General features: G+C 38.9%; 1 protein-coding gene across 4 annotated transcripts in view; it reads left to right on the top strand.

Annotated features, from left to right (window-relative positions):
• Nucleotides 1–15,067: 15,067 nt before the first annotated feature.
• The window catches only part of LOC105233888 (basic-leucine zipper transcription factor A), a 222,175-nt gene continuing 210,171 nt past the window's right edge, over nt 15,068–27,071 (top strand). The window contains exon 1 of one of the 4 annotated variants that reach the window (XM_049460284.1): nt 15,068–15,375. The gene's annotated coding sequence lies outside the window, so the exon portion shown is untranslated. Of the gene's footprint in view, nt 15,380–27,071 lie in introns of all 4 variants that reach the window. The other 3 variants (XM_049460283.1, XM_049460273.1, XM_049460272.1) reach the window with 3 other exon arrangements.

The raw sequence follows: 27,071 nt of genomic DNA, 5'->3' as shown, positions 1-27,071 counted from the left end.
GTATTAGCTCTTGCTCCGTTAGTCTTGTTTGTAGCAAGTCATTGAAGTCAGGCGTGCCGGCTATTACCTTCAGGGCGGACCCCAAAAAGTTTAGGCTCCGAGCATGCCTATGGTGTACTCCTAATGTCCATAATAAAGTACGTAAATGTCTGGTGTCTACTTCTAGGATCTTCCTCATGTGTGATTGTGGGAAGACGCTAATCAAGTCTGTGGTTTCTTGTATGTACTGTCCATATTCCGTTAAATTTGATATGTGCCTTATGTACCTCGTCTCGTTCCAAATTATTGCAGTACCGTCCAGGATCGGTATGTAATCCGCGTGCGAGTAGTCCGTAAATTTGGAAGCCGTCAGCGCAACCCAAGTCAAAAGAGCGAGATTGGGAGTATGCCTGAAATTAAAAAAAAAATAAAAACTATGCAAAAAAAAGGTATTATGTCAGGAGTTTCACTTGAGGTTGTCCTTGTGGACCACCCTCCCTTTAATAAGAACGGTTGTTCCTAGATCAGCGTCTATCCTTTCCTCGACGTACAGTGGAGTGACCTTGTCGCCTAGTCTCTTGTTGGACTTTACCAGGACCTTTTCTCCAACTTCGAAGATTCTATTTTGGCGGTGGGCATTACTCCGCTCCAACTGTTCTTGTTGGGCTTTCTCTAGTCTGGTAGCAATATCCGGGAACATGTTTAAGTTGGCATGGATAACCTCAATCGGCTTCATGCCCGTCACTGAATGGAACGTTCTATTATATTCCACGGCGGCCTGAAGAAAAAGTTCAACTACGTCTTGTATCTGCCTTTGCAGTTTTAGACATCTGGCAATTTCCACGAGGGTGCTGTGGAATCTTTCCACTTGCCCGTTTGACGTACTGTGCAACGGTGGCACATTCACTATGTTGATGTCGTATTGGTTTTTCAGCAACGATCGAATTGTATCTGAATTAAATGAAGGTTCGTTGTCACAGTACACAGTTTCTATTTTAGGAAAAATGTTAATGATTTGCAAAATGCCCGCTTTTACGTCTGCGATAGTGCGTGACGCCACTGGCTGAACCAAGGCAAACTTGGAGAACTTGTCTAGGGCTGTTAAAAAGTGTTTTCCTGCAGTTGAAAAAATGTCAATGTGGATCAATTCTCCTACACGGGAAGGTATAGGCGTAACACCCATCTCTTGCTTCTTTGGATGCCTATCATACTTCGCCTTTCCACACACTTTGCAGTTTACAACAATTTCTGACGCAATTTTTCCCATTTTTGGGAAATAATAATCGAGTAGAATCTGCTTTACATTCTCCTGGGCGGCTCTATGTGCCCTATTATGCTCCATCGTTACTATCTCCTTTTGCTCGTCTTTGTTAACAACATCTGTTACCATATTCTTGCAGTGCCAGAATTTGGTGGCAGGGAAAACTCTGACCAAGTCATCCTGAATGCGTGCCAAAACGTGCAGGTCGCAGTGTAAAGCATTTACTACGTCCGGCTTTACGACTTCTTTCACTACCGCTAGCAATTTAAGCCAGTCGTTAAAGATGATCTGATGACGAGTCTTTGTGCCAAACAAGATAAATGTCCGTTTTGTGGGGGTAGACGACTCTTCTATAACTATCTGATTCCTGAAGCAATTCAGGGGCTTATCGATAGTCTCAATTACATGAGTTAAAGATACTTCACTATGTGCTGTTGCTGCATCGGACTGCGCAGATTTTTCTAAAACGTTAATACTTTGACGAGATAATGCGTCTGCAACGTAGTTTTCTTTCCCAGGTTTGTAAAATACCTTTGCGCCACTCTCTTCAATTTGCGCTTTCCAACGTTTTATCTTGGAATTTGGGTTCCTATCCGAGACCGCGAAAACTAGAGGTTGATGATCTGTATAGATTCGTATGTCACTCTTACCGTAAATGTAGTGCCGGAGGCTGTCCAAGGCCCAAACGATAGCTAATAGTTCCCTTTCGTTTGTCGCGTAGTTTATCTCCCTATCCTTCAGCGTCCTCGAGATCATTGTTATGGGTCTATTTCCCTGAGATAGTACTGCACCTATGCCACTTGAGGAGGCATCAGTAGTCAAGTCGAATGGTTTTGAAAAATCTGGGTAATGAAGAATAACATCTTCGGAAGCAAGAATATTTCTAAGCTTATCAAACGCAGTCTTCTGGATTTCATCAAAGGATACCGGGATGGTTTTTGAACGGAACTTGCTAACTCTTCCGCTCTCCCCTTTTAACAAGCTTGTTAAGGGTCTTGCTATTGCTGCGAAGTCCTTTATAAAGCACCTATAGTAACTCGCCAGACCAATAAAGGATCTCAGCTCAACTTGTTCGAGCTTGGTTGCTTAAAGTCTCTGATTGCTCTGACCTTGTCTGGGCTAGTTTTTGTCCCCTCTTTCGTAACAACAAATCTCAGAAACTCTACGCTTTCTTTAAAAAACTGTGATTTCTCCTTAGACACCCTCATATTGGCATCATAAAGGCTCTTTAGTACCTGTCCAACGTGTTGTACGTGGTCTTCTTCGTTTTCGAAAAACACTATAACGTCATCGACGTAAACATAGCAGGTTTTACCAATCATATCGCGCAGGACATCATCTATGGTCCTCTGGAAAATGCTAGAAGCATTCTTTAGCCCAAAGGGCAAACGGCAGAATTCATACTTCCCTCCATTTACTGAAAAGGAAGTCTTTTCCCTATCGTGTTCTGCTAACATAATTTGATGGTATCCAGATTTCAAATCCAGGGTGGTGAAATACTTGGCCTTTCCCAGGTTTGAAAGAATCATACTGATACTCGGCATTGGGTACTTGTCCGCGATGGTTTTGGAGTTTAATTTTCGGAAATCTACCACCAACCGCTTATTAGGCGCTCCTGTGAGGTCTGTGCCCTTTTTCCCGACAACCCATATGGGATTGTGATATGGAGACCTAGATGGTCGAATGATGCCATTTTTAAGCAGATCCTTGATTTCTTGGCTCACAAAGTCAGCAGCTCCCATGGGGAATGGGTACATTTTGGAGTAGACTGGTTCACTGTCCTCTGTGCGAATGGTGGCAATAACATTGGTGTTAAACGGGAGTAACTTGCTCGAGTCGGCAAATGCCTTCAAATGCTTTGTCATCATCTGTAGAAAATCTGCACGAACGTTAGCTGGAACTTCTATGTCTTCAATTTTTGTGAAATTGACTTGAGCACATTTGTGGAATCTCAGAGTTTCAGATCCTCCCTTAAAGTGGATCAATTCTGAAGCGAGGTCAATAGTTGCTTCCGCCTGTGTCAATAGGTCGAGTCCAATTATGCCGTCAAAAGTTGTGAGACCGGGTAAATGGAAAAAAGGGCTATTTATGCCAAACATCGGAATGAAGCTTTTACTCTCGATTTTGTTAAATCCGTGAATTGATTTAACCACAAACGGGGTCTGTACTGGGACAGAGGATAAAAGGCTTATATTAGGTTTTATATAACTTTTTGACGCCCCGGTGTCAATTAAGAATTCAACGATTCCCTGCTACTGTTCGTTGGATAAACGGGAGCAGGGACTCTCCGCTAAAAAATTAAGCGCATCTTCTTCATACTCATTTTCATTTTCAGCTTCTATTTCTGCCGCTGCATCATAAGCGGCTTGATCGTACTGCTTTTCATACACTTCGTCTCTTTTTTCCGTCAAATGGTTAATCCTCTGGCGTCTGTAGTCCGACGTTCTTTGAGAATTCGCAGGTCTCTTGAACGCACCTTGTGGTTGACTATTGCCAGAGGGATGTGCTATAGGTAAGCTTGAGTTATGCGTAATCTGGTTGTTCTGGTTTGGAAAGTTAGTGCTCTGACGGAACCTCGAGGATGGATCGACTTCCATTTTCTCAACTTGGTCGCGCTTTGGAGGGCGAGCCCCTTGCTCCCTGGTGAAATAAGGGTTTTTTCCAGTCCTGTAATGAATGTCAGACTGCTTCTGATAAGATCGGTTTTGAGGTTGTTTGAGGTTTTTTTCCTCCAACGATCTTGCAAACTGGGCCGCAAATGCGTGCCTATCGTGATTTCCTTCTATTTCCTGGGCCATTGCAAGAGCCGAGGGCAAATCTTTAGGCTGGGCTGCAAAAAGAACATCCGTGAGGTTTCTCCTTAACCCAGAGACGAATACGCGCAGCGCATCGGCCCTATGCTTGTCATTCATATACCGTGCCTGGTCAGTATCAAACGTCATTGTGGTTTTATTTGTGAGAAGTGTGAGTTTTTTCTCAACCTCCTCATAAAATTGAATAATAGTCAATTGTCCTTGCCTTAGCGTTGCTAGCTCTTGTTCGAGCAGATGCAATGGTCGCTTGTCTGAGTATGTAAAATCTAAACGGCTAATGATAGCGTCGAAATTAAGGACCGTGTTGAATGATGCTAAAACTGCATCAGCCGATCCCCTAATTCTGTTGCGAATTATGAGGACAGCTTGGTAGTGTTTTGAACTACCCACGTAAGTTTTAAATATATCATACGTGGCCATAGCTGCCTGTCGCCAGGAGACATATTGCTCCTGTGAGCCATCGAACTCTGGAAGTGATTTAACTGCATCCAGACCTTCATGACATTCTACCCCGTCTATGATTTTTATTGGTTCATAAGTCTTAATTTCAGCAGCTGCCACAGTCGTGGCCTGAAGCTGGTTTGTAAGCTGCTCCAGCTTGGTTTCAAAGTATTTCCTTTGTACTTGTAGTGCGGCGCTGACGGCCGCATTGATAATACCCTGCAGTTGTTGTTCATTCATGTCTTGTTCGCGCCTGAGACGTTTGCTTGTCAAAAGTTGGTTGTCTAGTCTGTCCAAAAGTTCACTAGTCTCAAGTTTGCTCATGCAAGGTAGTTAAGATGGCACGAACGGGTAGCGGACGTAAGTGCACACAAAAAAAAACAAAAATGGGAACTAGGAGTTCAAAATGCAATCTTATTTATTGCAATCACACTAACCACACTTAAATTGTCAAATTTTCACTGATATAATTGTAAACAGAAGGCGGAGAGAAAAAAAGTTTCACTTACATTATTCTTGATTCCTCTGCCTCCAGGTGATGGTGTTCCTTTGTTCCTTTCTGCGTGGGTTTCCTCTGGTTGGGCGCCAGTTATTTTTAATCTTCTTGTTATAACTCCTTTGGTGCTGCGACGGTGTTGTCGACAAGCCAGAGATATATTGAAGATGATATTGACAAGTCACTTTCACTCTACTTCTATGACTCCTTTGGGGCAGCGACGGTGTTGTCGACTACCCAGAGTTATTTTGAAGATGATATTGACAAGTTACTTTTCACTTTATTATTTTAACTCCCTTGGGGCAGCGACGGTGTTGTCGACTACCAGAGCTACTTTTTGAAAATGATATTCACGCTTTGAGTTTCATTCTAAAACTGATTTATTTTATAATTTGTAAGCTTATTGCTAGCTTACTACTTTCGCCGTCGCTGCTGCCGTTTGCTCGACGTTATTGCTTGCATAGGCACTTCCCACGCTCATGTATCGAACTGATCGAATTACTACAGCTAACCCAGCATGTTGTTTTGTTTACATAATTTGGTCGCGCATGAAGTGACCGATGCAGACTGCTTGCCTTGCAATTTTTGGCAGCATGAGCGCTTCAGTGCGTTAACTATTGTTAACTTGTACACCTACCGATCTATTGAATTGCAACCTCTGGTGGCATGAACCTCAATGGCTACAACATGAAAGGAGCATTTTCCAGCAACAGAGAAAACATACAACACTACCATGGAATTCAAACCCGTTAAGACGTTTGCGATAACCATCCAAGAGGATATACTCGAAAGGTTTTCCTCATTCCCCAGATCTATTCGCGTTATCGCTTACCTATTCAGGCTTTGCGCAAATGCCTCACCAAGGAGACAAGAAACTGTTTACTCAAACCACGAAATAACCCCGGAAAAGCTCAAAACAACCCGAATGAAGTTAATTATTCACACCCAAAAAACACATTTCAGAGAAGAATATGATGTATATCACTATGTGCTGTTGCTGCATCGGACTGCGCAGATTTTTCTAAAACGTTAATACTTTGACGAGATAATGCGTCTGCAACGTAGTTTTCTTTCCCAGGTTTGTAAAATACCTTTGCGCCACTCTCTTCAATTTGCGCTTTCCAACGTTTTATCTTGGAATTTGGGTTCCTATCCGAGACCGCGAAAACTAGAGGTTGATGATCTGTATAGATTCGTATGTCACTCTTACCGTAAATGTAGTGCCGGAGGCTGTCCAAGGCCCAAACGATAGCTAATAGTTCCCTTTCGTTTGTCGCGTAGTTTATCTCCCTATCCTTCAGCGTCCTCGAGATCATTGTTATGGGTCTATTTCCCTGAGATAGTACTGCACCTATGCCACTTGAGGAGGCATCAGTAGTCAAGTCGAATGGTTTTGAAAAATCTGGGTAATGAAGAATAACATCTTCGGAAGCAAGAATATTTCTAAGCTTATCAAACGCAGTCTTCTGGATTTCATCAAAGGATACCGGGATGGTTTTTGAACGGAACTTGCTAACTCTTCCGCTCTCCCCTTTTAACAAGCTTGTTAAGGGTCTTGCTATTGCTGCGAAGTCCTTTATAAAGCACCTATAGTAACTCGCCAGACCAATAAAGGATCTCAGCTCAACTTGTTCGAGCTTGGTTGCTTAAAGTCTCTGATTGCTCTGACCTTGTCTGGGCTAGTTTTTGTCCCCTCTTTCGTAACAACAAATCTCAGAAACTCTACGCTTTCTTTAAAAAACTGTGATTTCTCCTTAGACACCCTCATATTGGCATCATAAAGGCTCTTTAGTACCTGTCCAACGTGTTGTACGTGGTCTTCTTCGTTTTCGAAAAACACTATAACGTCATCGACGTAAACATAGCAGGTTTTACCAATCATATCGCGCAGGACATCATCTATGGTCCTCTGGAAAATGCTAGAAGCATTCTTTAGCCCAAAGGGCAAACGGCAGAATTCATACTTCCCTCCATTTACTGAAAAGGAAGTCTTTTCCCTATCGTGTTCTGCTAACATAATTTGATGGTATCCAGATTTCAAATCCAGGGTGGTGAAATACTTGGCCTTTCCCAGGTTTGAAAGAATCATACTGATACTCGGCATTGGGTACTTGTCCGCGATGGTTTTGGAGTTTAATTTTCGGAAATCTACCACCAACCGCTTATTAGGCGCTCCTGTGAGGTCTGTGCCCTTTTTCCCGACAACCCATATGGGATTGTGATATGGAGACCTAGATGGTCGAATGATGCCATTTTTAAGCAGATCCTTGATTTCTTGGCTCACAAAGTCAGCAGCTCCCATGGGGAATGGGTACATTTTGGAGTAGACTGGTTCACTGTCCTCTGTGCGAATGGTGGCAATAACATTGGTGTTAAACGGGAGTAACTTGCTCGAGTCGGCAAATGCCTTCAAATGCTTTGTCATCATCTGTAGAAAATCTGCACGAACGTTAGCTGGAACTTCTATGTCTTCAATTTTTGTGAAATTGACTTGAGCACATTTGTGGAATCTCAGAGTTTCAGATCCTCCCTTAAAGTGGATCAATTCTGAAGCGAGGTCAATAGTTGCTTCCGCCTGTGTCAATAGGTCGAGTCCAATTATGCCGTCAAAAGTTGTGAGACCGGGTAAATGGAAAAAAGGGCTATTTATGCCAAACATCGGAATGAAGCTTTTACTCTCGATTTTGTTAAATCCGTGAATTGATTTAACCACAAACGGGGTCTGTACTGGGACAGAGGATAAAAGGCTTATATTAGGTTTTATATAACTTTTTGACGCCCCGGTGTCAATTAAGAATTCAACGATTCCCTGCTACTGTTCGTTGGATAAACGGGAGCAGGGACTCTCCGCTAAAAAATTAAGCGCATCTTCTTCATACTCATTTTCATTTTCAGCTTCTATTTCTGCCGCTGCATCATAAGCGGCTTGATCGTACTGCTTTTCATACACTTCGTCTCTTTTTTCCGTCAAATGGTTAATCCTCTGGCGTCTGTAGTCCGACGTTCTTTGAGAATTCGCAGGTCTCTTGAACGCACCTTGTGGTTGACTATTGCCAGAGGGATGTGCTATAGGTAAGCTTGAGTTATGCGTAATCTGGTTGTTCTGGTTTGGAAAGTTAGTGCTCTGACGGAACCTCGAGGATGGATCGACTTCCATTTTCTCAACTTGGTCGCGCTTTGGAGGGCGAGCCCCTTGCTCCCTGGTGAAATAAGGGTTTTTTCCAGTCCTGTAATGAATGTCAGACTGCTTCTGATAAGATCGGTTTTGAGGTTGTTTGAGGTTTTTTTCCTCCAACGATCTTGCAAACTGGGCCGCAAATGCGTGCCTATCGTGATTTCCTTCTATTTCCTGGGCCATTGCAAGAGCCGAGGGCAAATCTTTAGGCTGGGCTGCAAAAAGAACATCCGTGAGGTTTCTCCTTAACCCAGAGACGAATACGCGCAGCGCATCGGCCCTATGCTTGTCATTCATATACCGTGCCTGGTCAGTATCAAACGTCATTGTGGTTTTATTTGTGAGAAGTGTGAGTTTTTTCTCAACCTCCTCATAAAATTGAATAATAGTCAATTGTCCTTGCCTTAGCGTTGCTAGCTCTTGTTCGAGCAGATGCAATGGTCGCTTGTCTGAGTATGTAAAATCTAAACGGCTAATGATAGCGTCGAAATTAAGGACCGTGTTGAATGATGCTAAAACTGCATCAGCCGATCCCCTAATTCTGTTGCGAATTATGAGGACAGCTTGGTAGTGTTTTGAACTACCCACGTAAGTTTTAAATATATCATACGTGGCCATAGCTGCCTGTCGCCAGGAGACATATTGCTCCTGTGAGCCATCGAACTCTGGAAGTGATTTAACTGCATCCAGACCTTCATGACATTCTACCCCGTCTATGATTTTTATTGGTTCATAAGTCTTAATTTCAGCAGCTGCCACAGTCGTGGCCTGAAGCTGGTTTGTAAGCTGCTCCAGCTTGGTTTCAAAGTATTTCCTTTGTACTTGTAGTGCGGCGCTGACGGCCGCATTGATAATACCCTGCAGTTGTTGTTCATTCATGTCTTGTTCGCGCCTGAGACGTTTGCTTGTCAAAAGTTGGTTGTCTAGTCTGTCCAAAAGTTCACTAGTCTCAAGTTTGCTCATGCAAGGTAGTTAAGATGGCACGAACGGGTAGCGGACGTAAGTGCACACAAAAAAAAACAAAAATGGGAACTAGGAGTTCAAAATGCAATCTTATTTATTGCAATCACACTAACCACACTTAAATTGTCAAATTTTCACTGATATAATTGTAAACAGAAGGCGGAGAGAAAAAAAGTTTCACTTACATTATTCTTGATTCCTCTGCCTCCAGGTGATGGTGTTCCTTTGTTCCTTTCTGCGTGGGTTTCCTCTGGTTGGGCGCCAGTTATTTTTAATCTTCTTGTTATAACTCCTTTGGTGCTGCGACGGTGTTGTCGACAAGCCAGAGATATATTGAAGATGATATTGACAAGTCACTTTCACTCTACTTCTATGACTCCTTTGGGGCAGCGACGGTGTTGTCGACTACCCAGAGTTATTTTGAAGATGATATTGACAAGTTACTTTTCACTTTATTATTTTAACTCCCTTGGGGCAGCGACGGTGTTGTCGACTACCAGAGCTACTTTTTGAAAATGATATTCACGCTTTGAGTTTCATTCTAAAACTGATTTATTTTATAATTTGTAAGCTTATTGCTAGCTTACTACTTTCGCCGTCGCTGCTGCCGTTTGCTCGACGTTATTGCTTGCATAGGCACTTCCCACGCTCATGTATCGAACTGATCGAATTACTACAGCTAACCCAGCATGTTGTTTTGTTTACATAATTTGGTCGCGCATGAAGTGACCGATGCAGACTGCTTGCCTTGCAATTTTTGGCAGCATGAGCGCTTCAGTGCGTTAACTATTGTTAACTTGTACACCTACCGATCTATTGAATTGCAACCTCTGGTGGCATGAACCTCAATGGCTACAACATGAAAGGAGCATTTTCCAGCAACAGAGAAAACATACAACACTACCATGGAATTCAAACCCGTTAAGACGTTTGCGATAACCATCCAAGAGGATATACTCGAAAGGTTTTCCTCATTCCCCAGATCTATTCGCGTTATCGCTTACCTATTCAGGCTTTGCGCAAATGCCTCACCAAGGAGACAAGAAACTGTTTACTCAAACCACGAAATAACCCCGGAAAAGCTCAAAACAACCCGAATGAAGTTAATTATTCACACCCAAAAAACACATTTCAGAGAAGAATATGATGTATTGACCCGTAAAACCCAAATACACAAGAAAAGTTCATTATTGACTTTAAATCCATTCATTGACCCTAAAGGAGTTATGCGAAGTGACGGAAGATTAACCAATTCCGCAGCACTATCATATAATGAGCGTCACCCTATCCTATTACCCTATAATAGTCGTATGACAAAATTACTAACTCAACTTACCCATTTAGCAACGTTACACGGCGGAAATCAGCTAGTTCTTCGACTCGTAAGAACAGAATTCTGGATACCCAAAGCAAAGATGCTGATTAAAACAATAATTCATCAATGCAAAACGTGCATCATACACAGCAAGGCTCAACAAACCCAAATAATGGCAGCTCTTCCAATGAACGAACCATCCTAACCCGGCCGTTTGCTGCCACTGGTATCGACTTTGCTGGACCGTATGACATCAAAAACTACACGGGGAGAGCATGTGTAATCACAAAAGGATATATATGTGTGTTTGTAAGCTTCTCAACTAAAGCAATACATCTCGAACCCGTTAGCGATCTCACTACGCAAGCCTTCCTAGCAGCATTCTCCCGTTTCTTCTCGAGGCGTGGATATCCCGCCAATCTTTATTCCGACAACGAAACAAACTTTACAGGAGATTAACAGTTGCTAATTAAAGATCGGCGTGAATTCTTACAGACACTTCGAACTCAAATTACATCTCTCCATATCCATCAAAATATCTTATGGAACTTCAACCCACCAGGAGCTTTACATATGGGTGGATTATGGGAAGCAGGCGTAAGAACTCTAAAAACCCACCTAAAAAAGATCGCAAAATTACAAAAATTCACGTTTGAAGAATTTGCTACCCTATTGACACGCATTGAAAGTTGTTTATAATAAGCGACGACTCATTAAACTTGGAACCTCTAACTCCAGGACACTTCTTTTTAGGTACCCCATTGCTAACCCCTGCCGAACCCAATTTAGAGGATGCAAACTTAAGCATCGTTAACAGATGGCAGAAACTAAAAATACTCTACCAGCACATTTACAAAAGATGGAAGGAAGAGTACCTCAAGAAACTACGCAAACGATATAAATGGAAATATCCACAACGTTATGTTGAAGTTAACGACTTAGTCGTTATAAGAAACAACAATATTTCACCCAACGAATGGAAGCTCGGTCGAGTCCAAAAGGTCTTCCTCGGCTTAGGCAATAAAACACGAGTGGTTGAAATCCGAACTGCTCAAGGCACAGTAACCCGCCCCATCACAAAAATTGTGATATTAAATACAGAATAACATACAAGTTTTCTCTTCTTTTTTAGTAAAATGGCCCCAACAATCACCAACTCACCCAAACCTCGTCGTATGAACTCAACAATTACCATCCGGTCCCGTAGCGCAACCCGTAGCATTACACCGATATCGGAAGACGAAACGATGTCACGACGCATTCAACGTTTCAAGTCGACCCTTTCCACTATTCGAGAAGAAAAGGAATGTGATGATCGCACAACACAAAAAACGATCTCACATCGTAGAAAACATACATCATCCCGTCATGTCGCTTGCGGAATATGCAAAAAAGACCACCGTCTAGTGACTTGCGTTACGTACTCGGCATATAATATAAACAAAAAATACGAAGCAGTAATAAAATACCACTACTGCGTTAATTGCTTAGCCAGGTTGGACAAGATAGAAGGATGTACAAGTAAAAATCGATGTTCCATTTGTCATGGGAAACATCATTCATCCCTACACGGACATCCGAGGCTATACCCGGCCAACGATGCAAATATTGTTGAGAAACATCCACTTGCGATAGAGACCCGACTACCATCCTTACTGGCTAAGCAGACCCTAGTACCCACACTGAAGATCCGATTAAGATGCGATGGTGAATGGCATGAGCCATTTTGAATCCTACCCTTAAAATTACAAATATAGCGGCCGAACTCGTCAAAAAATTCACTGCCGATTACATACCTCAATACTTATCGTATTTGCAGCATAAAAAATAGCTCAAATTATGATACAAAGTTTTGTTTGGAATGTAACGCAGTTATAACTCACAAGTTACCCAAAAAACCATATGAGCAAATGCGCTTTGAACACTTAGTCCTCGCTGACCCTCAATACCATAGAAACAAAGAGTAACGTTGGAGATTGGAGCGGATATCTACCCACAAATCATCAGAAATGGACTCTTTAAACCAGACAATGGTACAGTGGTAGCGCAGAATACAGCATTTGGCTGGACCCTTACTGACACCATCTAACCCTAAGTATACTGCTGATAAATACTTAAAAAATCTCAATTTTCAATACCCAATCAATTACCCTATTAATACTAAAATTATTTCGCAGATTCTGCAAGGTGGCCGGGATGTTTAATCCAAACAAATACTCCTCTGCATTACTCCCACAAATTACATAAAGTAATAGAGGCGTAATGCAGAGGAATATCAACCGCCCCAACTTCACACACAAGAACAGAAGGAGAAACAAAAAGAAATAACTTTCCCGCGCTTTTTGCCTTAAGGCATGATATTATCCCGCCAACACACAAGTGAAACACAAGCGAACAGTGAGACATTCAATAAGTGAGATAAGTGAACACAGTAAAACGTTAAACAAGGTGAAAAAACAAATACTAGCGCACATTACACTAAAAGAAGTCAACATTATCCCTAAAATTCTAAATAAAACAATACGAGCTCAACACAGGAATCCACACAAAATTAATCGGCAATTACCCACAGCGAAGGAATACACCCAGCACACAAAACGGATTAGTATATTTCAACTCGTAACAATATGTATGTATATTAACATTGAATTATAACACTATATATACGAAATTAAGAACAATTAACCAATATTGGAAACAAACACACACCCATATATTTATATATACACAATTAAACTCGAACATTTATAACGTTAAAACTAAACGACAGTTTGCTTAAACTAGTTATTATTTACTATAAACAACTTGCAGCCATTTGCGATCTTTCTTAATCTTATTATTATTAATTTTTTTATTGAAAATATAAGAATATTGATGCGTTATGCTATAGTAGTTCGATCCGAACAATTTCTTCGGAGATTTCAGCGTGTCCCTGATCAATAAAACATGCCCAATTGAGTGATATTTATTCATGTTAAATAAAACAGTTTTCCATATAAGAACTTTATTCAGATCGTTCAGTTTGTATGGCAGCTATATGCTATAATAGTTCCATATCGGATTCAACAAATGAGCAGCATCTTGAGGAGAAAAGTACGTGTACAAAATTGAAGAATATAAAATTTTGTACACGTTTTGTACATTGAAAATTTTGAACACGGGATTGATTTAGAGCAAAAAAATCACAGATTGGATACTGAACGAAATATTTGAATTGTTTCCCTTATGTGGTGTAAATTTGCGAATTTATTTCAATGACAACGATAATGTATATGTATATATACATATTTGTATACATAATATAAATGTACATATGTAGGCCAAACCTTTTTCACACTTTATGTTTCTTTTTCCTGAATTTTAAATTACCTTTATGTTTCATTGATTTCAAACAACGCTTTGATGAATGAACGTTTCTTCCACCGACTTTGGTTCATATTGTTGGGGTTCGTCGGCTTTGGTGTCTAAAAGATTTAGTGGCATCAACTGTTACTGCACAAAATTTCGAGATAGCTTCTTATTCGACTTACAGATACTTATTTTACCAGGAACTCACTAGCCTACTTTTCCAACTGTGTCAAAAGGCAATGACTTGAAGGGCCACTAGTGGTTCCAATTATGCTTAGTTTGTTCCATCGTAATTATGTTACGCTTTCAAATGGGTTCAATAACAAAAGTCTGCAAAAGAAAGTTGAGAGCCGTTTCGATTTTTTTTTAACCCTTTCAGCCCCAAAGGACTTTTTAAACGATGTCAAACATATATAGAAGTTGCTTATAAGCAACTTTGGGGCTAAAAGGGTTAATCATGATCATGAAGTTGATCTATAAGATGTGTATTTTAAAGAAGTTTTTGTGTATTTGACTTTTTAAACGATGTCAAACATATATAGAAGTTGCTTATAAGCAACTTCGGGGCTGAAAGGGTTAACAATACCTATGTATATGTATGAATGGTTGTATTGAATCAGAAAATTACTTTCACTTTGTCATTGAATGTCACGCTTTCTGACAAAGTAAGTAACTATGTTAAACAAGTGACCTTAAAATAAAAGATTAAAAAATGATTTATAATTGCCAAAGAAAACAAATATTTTTTAATTTAAAACACATCTTTTAGTAAATGCTAAATCTGCCATAATTGAGACGTTACATCTTCCTTGGTATATATTTTTATTTTATATTGTATATTGGTGAAATCATTTATTTAGTTCGTTATAAATCAAATTAATAAGGCAAAAATAATAATTACACACCGGTTTTATACATGTTAATAAGACATATACAAATATTTGGGGTCTTACATTCAAATGTCTGTATAATTTTTATGTATAATTTTTTTCCTTAACTTGCCCGGATGTATGCAGATATGTACATTTATACTTGGTAGATATTTGTGAAACACCAAATTTAGAAAAAAATACACGCTGGGTTTATATGTATATATACATATACATATATACATACATGTATAATCGCGTATGTAGTCTGTTCATGGATGATTACCACATACGTACATACATATAGAAAACATAAAAAAGAATATATATAAATAAATGTATATCTACATATACATACATAGATAATACTGTTTCTAGCGTTGGCGTTTCGTATAAATTTTCCCTGTTTTATTTGTCAGCTAAAAATCATTTTTCGTTGGTCTCGCGTTTAATGAGCTTATTCTAAATTTTCCTAAGCATTTTTCCTAGGATTGTTTCGCTTTTTGTGGTATCTCCCATCTCGTATTCTTATCATCTGAAAGTTTTAAATTATTTCTGATACAATTTGTTTTTTCAAAGAAAACGATTTTATTATTGTTTCACAAAAATATATTAATATTTAGGAGTGTAAAAACGTGTGTGCAATTAGCAAATTTATACAAAGAAGTGCCACTTCGCAACAGCAGGTGTGAATTGTTTCAACAATTATTAAGCAGTAAGTAAGTAATACAAATTTCCATTAGCTGCTATATGTAATGTATATATGTATATGTATATATTTGTTAATAATAGGAAAATATCACATATCTTGAAAACTCAAAAATTATACCTAATTGTTCAAATATACATATTAATATGCGTTTATACTAAGGTAAATATTCAAATTGATGTGACAGCTATGTGAAAAACTTATGAAATTTAGAAAGATGATGTTAAATAGTGGCGTTTCTTGTTTGTTATATTTACATATATGTGTATAAATCATTTCTGTTCTACTGAGAACTATAAAGTAATACCAAATCATATAAATATACTGTGTAATGCTGTGACAGTTTATGAAATTTAGAAATATGATGTTAAATAATGCCGCACCTCTGTGTGTTATACATAAGCATATTTGTAAGTATGTAATATATCACAATACAAGCATATATGTGTTTGTAAGGAACATTTGTTGCGACTGATAGGCAACTCTTCTTATATATGTATATCATTAAAGAATACAGCCTTGATTGCCAATATAAAACAAATATCTCTCACGTAGCAAACGTATCTTAAGAATACATGCACACCTATATAGTACATATGTACATGTATCGTAAAATTATGTAAGGAGGTAGCAAGTGTGATCTGAAATTAATACTCGTAACTAATTTTGTTCGCTGCTCTCATGTAAAAAAAAAATGTAAAAGCTACAGCAAAGTTGTCGAATGAATTTGTATAAGATAGTGTGCGTATGGCGTATGCCTGAATCACTAACTACTACCAAGATTTGTTTTAAATATTTTAAATTACTTTTATTATTGTGAGCGATTCAACTGACAAATTAAAATTAAAATTCATCTTTATTCTTTGATTTTAAAAACTAAAGCCTTAATTCAGATGTAATCTTTATATATAAAAATAACGTGTCCCATTGTTTGTCCGCGAAGGGCTCCTAAACTACTGAACCGATTTTAGTAAAACTTAGCACACTGTGTCCAGTTCGAACCAACTTAGAAGATAGAATAGTAAAAGCAATTAATAAATAAAAAATACAGTGAAAGCTCTATTAAATGGACGCTCTATTAAGCGGTCATCTTTTTTTAACTATGCACATTGTTGATGTTCTACTCTATTAACTGGACAGAGAAGCTAGCAACCAGATATTGAGAAAGAAGGCTTAAATTATTTATTTTTCCAATGAAATTTATTTGTATGAACATATTCAAAATTAAACCTCGTGTATAATCCCTTGGATTCTTATACCGACAAAAACATGTTAGCCTTTATTCGTAAATAAAATTTTTACTGTATTGAATAGTTTATTATATGAATACCACAGTAAAGCGTGGCCGAATCCACTTGTTATATTATAGAAAACAAAACTAACCGAAGGTTTGCACCATAAATTCTGATTGTTTGAACATCTGGTATGGCTTGTTCGATTGGCTGCTCTCCAATGCTTGGGTAATCAAAGACATCCCTAGTCTGCATGTATCGAATGTATTGATATTCAACTGCGCCGCTTACGCGATTATAGCCGAGTTTTTTTCTTCTTTTCGCTACGTGGCGCCAAGCGGATATTCCAAGCGAAGCCAGGTCCTTTCCACCTGGTCCTTGCAATGAAGGGAAGGTCTTCCCTTCCTCTGCTTTCCCCGGCGGGTACTGCGTTGAATACTTTCAGAGCTGGAGTGTTTTCGTCCATTCGGATAACATGACCTAGCCAGTGTAGCCGCTGTCTTTTAATTCGCTGAACAATGTCAATGTCGTCGTACATTTCATAGAGCTTATTGTTCCATCGAATGCGATATTCGCCGTGGCCAACGTGCAAAGGACCATACATCTTTCGTAGAGCCTTTCTCGAAAAAACTCGCAACGTCGACTCATCAGTTGTTGTCATCGTCCAAACTCAATGTTACTATCAAAAGAAATTGCCAACTGAATAAGTTTTATGCTATAGCTGGGACGTCCAAATGGTTCCTTCAAGCCAAGTTAATGTTCGAAATTGAAATATTTCGTATTCTGTTTAGTGTAAATTCTTGTCTTTTATATTATATGTATATTATGTATCTGCCTCACTAATTGATCTGTATGGTACAAAGTCTATTAAAAAGGCCGAAATAATTATAAAGATACATAGAAGCTAGGTGAGTGTGAGAACAGTAGTTACTCCTTCATAACAAACATTGCATAACAAATAAAATATCTCTACTTATTTTATTAAAAACTCTCTCATATTGATTGATCCATAACAATTATATAGAGTCTATAAGAAAAACTATTGGTGCGCGCACACTCCGAAGTACAGTCACGGCGGAAGAAAATCAGTCCTATTACTTTCCGGAGAAACCCTGCATCTCCTAAGGCTCTAAAGCTACAATAAGCAAGTTCGCAAACTACAAAACCCTTTAGCACCCCTATTGGCACTGCAAAAGTGGATGAAATCGGATGATAACCCCATTCACTACTCATATAACGGTTCTGACAAAAACTACTAAAAGTGCGATAAATCAATGATTAAACACGACAGAGACATACAATTTTACACCCGAGATGGTATGAGAGGCATTTATGGAAGCCTGTTTAAGAGTTGGATGAAAGGGGTAGCATCCCCCACTTTTAGGTGAAATCATATATCTCGGAACTTTTACATTCCAATGGACGACGCCATTTATCACAATTTTTAATTCCATATAATTCATTCACTTTCTAGTACACAAATCAATAAATATAACGGGATAAAACTTTGATTGAATAATGTCTTTAGTTCAAATCCAACCAAAACTGTTCAAGCCCCTAGGTACCGAATATCTTGACCCTAAGACTTATAGTTCACTTTTGAACGAAAATATCGGTCAATGTATGGGAAATGCAATTGAAATGCAGAGAGAATTCTTTACTGAAAAAATTATTCCGTGTATTAAAAATGGGTTGAATATACCTAATATAAAGATTTTCGAACATCCGGATGACTTTATACCGCATATATCAGTCAACATATGAGTTATCTCAATGAAAATGAGAGAGAGTTTTACTCTTAACAGTGTGTCTCGGTGCTTAAATAGATAAAATTGGGCGAAAACTTGAAGTAGCCTCCGTATAAATAATTAAAATTTTTCGAATACCCGGCTGACTCCTTGTATTGATTATTGTATGCGATGTACTTTATGAAGCCCAGGGAACATTTTTTTAGTATGTGTATTTGCAAAAATAGATTTTATCTAAATATAATATATTATTACCTCAACTCCCACATACTGCCTACATATAATGATTTTCGGTTTTCTAACAAACCTTATGTCGAATATGTCGGTCAGTGTGTGAGTTATACTATTATATTTATTCATAGCATATAGTATACTCGTATATCTGTGTGATTTTTAACATAGAGCCTATATCCTGATATAGAGATATTGTTCTTATTAGTTAGATGAGTTTTTCATAAATTGTGTTAGGTTTAAAATTCTAATTGCAACGCTTCCATTTATTCTTAATATTATTAGGTTTCGAACTCTGGTCAGTGATTTCAATAATTTTCCTATGAGGAAAATTTGGCATTTGGTTACAACATACTTGAATTCCGAGCGACAACTTTGATTTTAAGTCTGTATATTCAGCCAACCATTGTGTTTAGCAGTGCGATATTCTCTACGACAAAACGACCTTTTTTATTAAATACTAGCTGCCCCCTAGGCGTTGTCCTGCGTGAAATTGTGTGTTTTGAAATGAAAAGAAAGTTGAAAACCATTTATTTTCGAATTTTCTACAGTTTTTTTTCAATGTAACGCATCTTGATAAACAACATTTTTTGGTATCTGTTCCGGATCGTAAATGTACAGCGAGGATGGTTTTCCAACTCGTAAACACGCCACGTATATCTGGCCGTATGAAAAACATAGCATTACAAGATTTATGCAAAGAATTTAGAAATTCCACTAGATAATTCACGGTTTCGTCTTTATTAGTAAGACGATCGATCGATTTGAATCTTTCCGACATTAACATCGGTATTTTTGGCAGCTAAAATTGAGCGTGCTCTCAAGCAATAGTAGTTACGATAATTTGGCCAATGTTCGGATAAACATTCGTAATGAGTCCACCTTTCGTTGAAGTGAATTGACAAAAGGCAAGTGGAAGTATCAACCAAAATTTGCCCATTTCCAATTCTTAGCGAATATTATGTAAAATGTCATCGGCAATGTCAATTAAAATTGCAGGCATGCTTCTCAAAAAGATACACACACTCAAATGAAGTTTAACCGTGTACATTAATCAATAGCAACCGAAGCTATATAGAAGTAATAGTCGTTTTTCGGGTGGATTGTATAAGTTAGTCCTATTGCATTAGTTGAGGACGCACCTGGATGTTCATCTAATACTTGGCCTTGCTTTCTGCGTAACCATTTCTTCTACGATGCATTCCATGGAGCAATGGAATGGAGCAATGTCCTCGCAAACGGAGCACTGACGCAAGTTGAGAAACTACTCGTCAATGCCAATTTTTTTGCTGGAAGTTTTTCCGCTTTCTGTACTGTATTCTCTGGGTTAAAATAGACTAATTGGTCTTCTCCAAATGAACTGCGAGATGCGCAACAGTCGGAAAATGTTCATGAATTGCAAAAGTAAATATCTTATAAAACGCTTCATCGCAGTACACGTATCGGCACGGCAAGGCCAATAACCGCCATGTTGCTTTCTTTGGTGACGTACTTACCGTAAACGTATTTAATCGATTTCACCAAACTGCGATACTCAACATTGATATGAGTTTTGAATGTGAATTAGACAGTAATGACGAATATGGTACGATCCATGAGTTGTCAACTTCGATATTCCATCCTCTAAATTGAATGCTGAATGTTTTGCCACTGTCGTCTGGTGAACGATGCCGATACAGTGGATATCCAGTATTTCCAGTTTGCGTTTCCGAAAGAAAAGTGTTTCGTCCATTAACTGTCAGACATACAAACCGAAGTGGGGTTGTGGTGATCGCAAGACCCATGAACCATATTGATTTTCACCACTTCGTATAATTCTGGATCTAATTCGCCCGTCCATATTTTCGCACGTACATATGTCATCGAGGATGGAGTCATGTGTAGAAGTTCACGCAGGTGAGGAAAGTCCTCTGATCGCCATTCACTTGAGAGTAGCCAGAAAGGATTCTTTCACATATGGCTCAAGCAGCTCACGACTTCTGGTCTTTGACCAAGTATCCTCTGGGTAGCCTAAGAATATCCGTTTGAAGGCTGGGTTTGGGACCAGCCACGTAAAAAACGAAACCAATGAAAAAACACAACAAGCCTCGGTTGAGTAACCCTCCTCTTGATGACGACTATGGCAAACGAATTAATGGCTATGATTTGAGAGCATGCACCTGGAATGTCCGGTCCCTTAATTGGGAAGGTGCCGCTGCCCTGCTGGTTGATGTTCTCGTTAGAGCGAAGGCTGACATCACCGCCGTCCAAGAAATGCTATGGCCGCGTCAAGGACTAAGACAAGTAGGTCTTGTGGCATTTACTACAGTGGCCAGACTCCGTCGCCGAGCACTGTCATTCACCCCAGTGGATGAATGTCTAGCCACAATCCGCATCAATGCGAAGTTATTCAACATATCGCTGATCTGTTGCCACGCCCCGACGGAAGGGAAGGATGATGTGACCAATGATGCCTTCTATGAGCGCTTGGAGCACATCTATGATCAACCTATATCAAAATTGTGTTTGGCCACTTTAACGCCAGGGTGGGCAAAGAAGGTATCTTTTTCACTACGGTCAGTAAATTCAGCCTCCACGATGAAACATCCTCAAATGGGTTGAGGCTGATCGACTTCGCCGGGGCCCGAAATATTGTTTTCTGTAGTACATTCCAGCATAAGATAATTTATCAAGCCACCTGGCTGTCCCTGGATCGAAAAACCACTAACCAGATCGATCATGTTGTGATAGACGGAAGACACGTCTCCAGTGTTTTAGATGTGCGTGCGCTCCGAGGTCCTAACATCGACTCGGACCATTATCTTGCTGCAGCCAAGATTCGCACCCGCCTCTGTGCAGCAAAAAATGCACGCCAACAAACACAAGGAAAGTTCGACGTCGAGAAGCTGTAATCGCATCAGACAGCCGAACGATTTTCTACTCGGCTTGCACTCCTGCTCTCTGAGAGCACTCGTCAACAACTCGGTATAAGGGAATTGTGGGACGGCATTTCTAACTCCTTACGTACAGCTTCAACCGAAAACATTGGCTTTTGGAAAACGCAAAAGAACAGCTGGTACGACGAGGAGTGCCGTGTCGCAGCGGAGAGAAAACGGGCTGTTACCACGCAACGTTACGACTGACCGCAACACGTGCGGGTAAGGATAGATACTGAGAGTTAAAGAGGTAAGAAAGACGCGTTGGCAGACAGAGAAAGAAAAAGGCCGAAATGCGTGAGTATGACAGCTTGACAAGCTGGCCGAAATTTCTACGAAAAAATGCGGCGACTTACAGAAGGTTTCAAGACCGGAGCATACTCTTGTAGAACCCCCAAAGGTGATATAGTGACCGATGTCCAGAGCATACTTAAATTATGAAGGGAACACTTCTCGTGCCTTCTGAATGGCGGTGAACATATAACGCCAAGATAATGCAAACCCGATTCCCCAATCGATGACGATTGAGCACACGTTCCATTGCCCGACCATGAAGAAGTTCGAATAGCAATTACCCGTCTGAAGAACAACAAAGCAGCGGGGGCCGATGGATTGCCGGCCGAGCTATTCAAACAATGCGGCGAAGAACTGAAAAGGAGCATGCATCAGCTTCTTTGTAAAATATGGTCGGCTGAAAGCATGCCCAACGATTGGAATTTATGTGTGATTCGCCCAATCCACAAAAAGGGAGACCCAACAATCTGCGCCAACTACCGTGGGATAAGCCTCCTCAACATCGCGTATAAGGTTCTATCGAGCGTATTGTGTGAAAGATTAAAGCCTTAGACCTTATTAGTGTGGCTTTGGACCTGGAAAATTACAACCGCCCAGATATTCACCATGCGCCAAATTTTGGAAAAGACTCATGAAAGGAGAATCGACACACACCACCTCTTCGTTGATTTCAAAGCTGCTTTCGACAGCACGAAAAGGAGCTGCCTTTATGCCGCGATGTCTGAATTTGGTATCCCCGCAAAACTAATACGGCTGTGTAAACTGACGTTGAGCAACACCAAAAGCTCCGTCAGGATCGGGAAGGACCTCTCCAAGCCGTTCGATAACAAACGGGGTTTCAGATAATGCCCTTTCGTGAGCCTTCTTCAATCTGCGGCTGGAGAAAATAATTCAAGCTGCAGAACTTAATCGGGCAGGTACAATCTTTTATAAGAGTGTACAGCTGCTGGCGTATGCCGATGATATTGATATCATCAGCCTCAGTACCCGCGCCGTTAGTTCTGCTTGCTCAAGACTGAACAAGGAAGCAAAGCAAATGGGTCTGCTAGTGTACGGGTGCAAGACGAAAAATCTCCTGTCATCAAACAAACAGTCGGCACCTGGCTTTCACGTCACTGTTGACAGTCATAACTTTGAAGTCGTAGATAGCCAGTGTGAACACAACCAACAATGTCTGCCTGCAAACCCAACGCAGGATAACTCTTGCCAACAGAGGACATGTAGGACTGAGTAGGCAATTGAGATATAAATTCCTCTCTTGACGAACAAAAACCAAACTCTATAAGTCACTCATAGTTCCCGTCCTGCTATATGGTGCAGATGCTTTTACGATGACAGCAACTGACGAGTCGACGTTGCAAGTTTTCGAAAGTAAAGTTCTGCGAAAGATTTATGGTCCTTTGCGCATTGGCTACGGTGAATATCGCATTCGATGGAACGATGAGCTCTATGAGATATATGACGACATAGACATAGTTTATTAAAAGGCAGCGGCTAAGCTGGCTAGGTCATGTTGTCCGAATACTCCAGCTCTGAAAGTATTCGACGCAGTACCCGCCGGGTGAAGCAGAAGAAGAGGAAGACCTCTACTCCATTGGAAGGACACGGTGGAGAAGGACCTGGTTTCGATTGGAATATCCAATTTGTGCTACGTAGTGAAAAGAAGAAACGACTAGCGCGCTGTTGTTAACTCGGCTATAATTGCGTAAGCGATGTCTACACCAATTAAAGAAGAAGAAGATGTCTTGCTTTGGGCTGTCAATGTATATTGATTGCAAAAAGAACGCGACCGATATTAGGGCGACCTGTTAGTGGCATTCTAACGAAATTTCAATCTATAATTGATAACTTTGTATGAAACACATATAAAGTTTTCACTGAATAATTTTCAATAATTTACCTATTTAATACCGAAATAAAGAAAGCAAACGTCAGAAATTGAACGGTTCAAATAATTGCAAATAAATCAACAAAACAAAAAAAGATAAAAAAAAAAAAATTGTTATGGAAAAGACACTTTTTGATCTTTTTTTTGTTTCACAAACCATCCTCATTGGATCCCCTTCAAAGTGGTTCAGGTAATTTTTCATTTCATGTAACGGTTTAGTCAGCTATAGTGAACAGACGAAAACCTTTTTTTTTTTATATATATGTATTAGATTTGTTGGTGAAATCATCCTTCTTAATGGTATACAGTAAAACCTGTAAAGTTGGACACCCTTATAACTTGGACACTCGCTCAAATTGGACAAAAAGTTCTGTACCAAAATAATATCGTACAAAATATCCATATATTCACTGCTTAATTTGGACACTGTCTATCTTGGAAGTTGGACAAAATTTGTCTCAATTTTTAAACAGAAAGCATTAAAATCCCTTTATATCTTGGACAATACATTTAATATGTATGCATATTTGTATGCTATTTACTTATGTACTATACCTATGTATATTACACACAAATGTACTTATTTGTATTTCGGCATCAATGAAATTTTTCAAACGATGCAATGCAGCTATTTTTGCGTACATATGTATCAAATTTCATGGATTAGCTATTGACACAATTATGCATATTTGATCTGTTGTTGCAATCATGTCAAAAAGAAAACACCCAGTGGAGGTATCTCTGAAAATTAAAAGTGAGATATTGAATGAACCGGCTAATAAAAGCCTATCTATAAGGAAATTGGCAGAAAAATATGGAGTTTCCAAATCAACAATAGCTAATATTAAAAATAAAAAGGAACATATTCGTATTATAAAAGTACATATTACTGATTTTGAAAAAATAAATGAGGGAGTGAAATCGTTTTTTGAAAAAAGCAGGTCTTAGAATATTCCGATCAGTGGCCCAATAATTCAAGAAAAGGCTAAGCTATTGGCTTCTGAGTTACAAATAGAGAACTTTAAAATAAGCAATGGGTGGTTATAACCTTTCCACTTGAGATATAACATTAAATTTACAGCTTTAAGTGGTGAAGGAGCGAATGTAGATCTTAAAGCTGACTCAGTTTGGAAAGAAAAACTTCCTACTTTTCAAAAATTATTTACCTGAGAATCAGTTTAATGCGAATGAAACTGGATTGTTTTATCGTCAATTACCTACTCGAAGTCTCGTTGCGAAAGGCGCAGTTTGTAAAGGAGGTAAACTGGCAAAAGAAAGTCTGAGCGTATTGTTTTGCTGCAGCAGTACAGAAGAAAAGTTAATGCCGTTGGTTATAGGTAACGCTGCGAAGCCGCGAGCATTTCACCGAAATAAAATCGACACTCAAAATTTTATTGTGCAATGGGTTCACAATAAAAAGGCTTGGATGACAAGTGTAATTTTGCAGTATTGGCTTAGTTCTATCAATGACCAAATGAAGAAGCAAAATAGAAAAATTATTTTGTTCATTGACAACGCTACAAGCCACAGTTTAATAAATGAATATTCAAATGTGTTTGTAAAATTTTTGCCACCAAACCTAACGGCAGAAATACAACCTCTCGACCAAGGAATTATTCAAAATGTAAAAACAAAATATAGATCAAAAACGATGCATATTTTTCTAAAACATAAGTTGTACATATTGTATATCCGTATTCTAAAATGTGTTAATATTTGTTTTTCTATTACACACTTATATATTGAATTCAATGTACGTTTTTTTAAACTATTTTTTAAAATAAAGTCAATAAAATAAGAAAAGAATCATTTCTTTATAACATGGACACTCGCATAAGTTGGACAAAAAGTGATGAACCGCAGGCGTCCAACATAGACAGGTTTTACTGTATTTGGAAATATGATGTAGATTACAAATACTTCACAAAAAACGCGTAGGGTGCAATATGATTTGCTGTACCCATACTTTGGCAATTAGTGCATGGTGCTTGACCATTTCTTTTAAGTGATTATTCAATGGTTTGTATGGATGTGTGTATGCATGTTTACATGTTTGCAACTTTTTCAAAAGAATCAACAGTTTGATAAGCAGTGCAAAAAAAAGAAAAAACAAGAAAAAATCGTTAACTTTGGTTGCACGGACGCTATAACAACCTCCACAAAAATAAAAGAACTTGATCTTGAGCGTTCTGAACAATTTCTTTGGATATTGATCAATTTCTTAAAGATATCTTGTCAAATGAAAAAGTTGTCAAAGCAGGAACTTGATAATGATCGATCAGTGTTTGTGACATGTATGTATATTCTGTAGTGGTACGCCTATAACAATTAGATATTGCACTGATAGTACTTTAGACAATATTCCATGCTTAATTTCGTGAAAACAACTTGTCAAATGAAATAAGGTATTTCTAATCAAATTTCAACATACTTTTTTATATTTATACTAATAAATAAATAAAGAAATATGTACCATTTTGGTCGACCACTTTTTCTCATTTTTTCGCTTGAGACATTATTCTATCAGTGTAAAACTTTCATCACTATTGTTGTACTACACGAACTGATACAGCATCTTCTCCGTAAACTTCACTACTTTTTAAGCAAAAATTTCAAAATTTAACGAATTTCTTCAATATTTTCACATTGAGGACTTTTGGCGCATTTTTCCTCAAATTATTTAAATTAAAAGCACCCATTGTTAAGAAAAAATAAATTCCTAATCTAAACAACAGCCTATATGTTGAATCTAAATATTAATTAATTTCTATTTTTTACCAATCCTTCTTTTGCACAAATCAATTTTGTATAAATAAAATAATTTAAATTACCGTAAATATTTTTGTTATTAAATATCATTATTAGTTACATGTTCAAACTAAAATAAGTAAAAAACATCGATCGAACACAAAGTTCGCAAAACAAAAAAAAAAAAAACAAAATATGATGCACAAATATTATTATAAGCTAACAACTCTTCTTCTTCTTTATTGGCGTAGGAACCGCTTACGCGATTATAACCGAATTAACAACAGCGCGCTAGTCGTTTCGTCTTTTCGTGGCGCCAAGTGAAACCAGGTCCTTCTCCACTTGGTCCTTCCAACGCAGTGGAGGTCTTACTCTTCCTCTGCTTCACCCGGCGGGTACTGCGTCGAATACTTTCAGACCTGGAGTGCTTTCGTCCATTCGGACAACACAACCTAGCCAGCGTAGCCACTGTTTTTTAATTCGCTGAACTATGTCAATGTCGTCGTATATCTCTTACATCTCATCGTTCCATCGAATGCGATATTCGCCGTGGCCAACGCAAAGGACCATAAATCTTTCGCAGAACTTTTCTCTCGAAAACTCGCAACGTCGACTCATGAGTTATTGTCATCGTCCAAGCCTCTGC

This window comes from Bactrocera dorsalis, chromosome 6 (genome assembly GCF_023373825.1).
Source record: "Bactrocera dorsalis isolate Fly_Bdor chromosome 6, ASM2337382v1, whole genome shotgun sequence".
Classification (NCBI taxonomy): Eukaryota; Metazoa; Arthropoda; class Insecta; order Diptera; family Tephritidae; genus Bactrocera; species Bactrocera dorsalis.
This window is presented reverse-complemented; position numbering and strand designations above follow the sequence as displayed.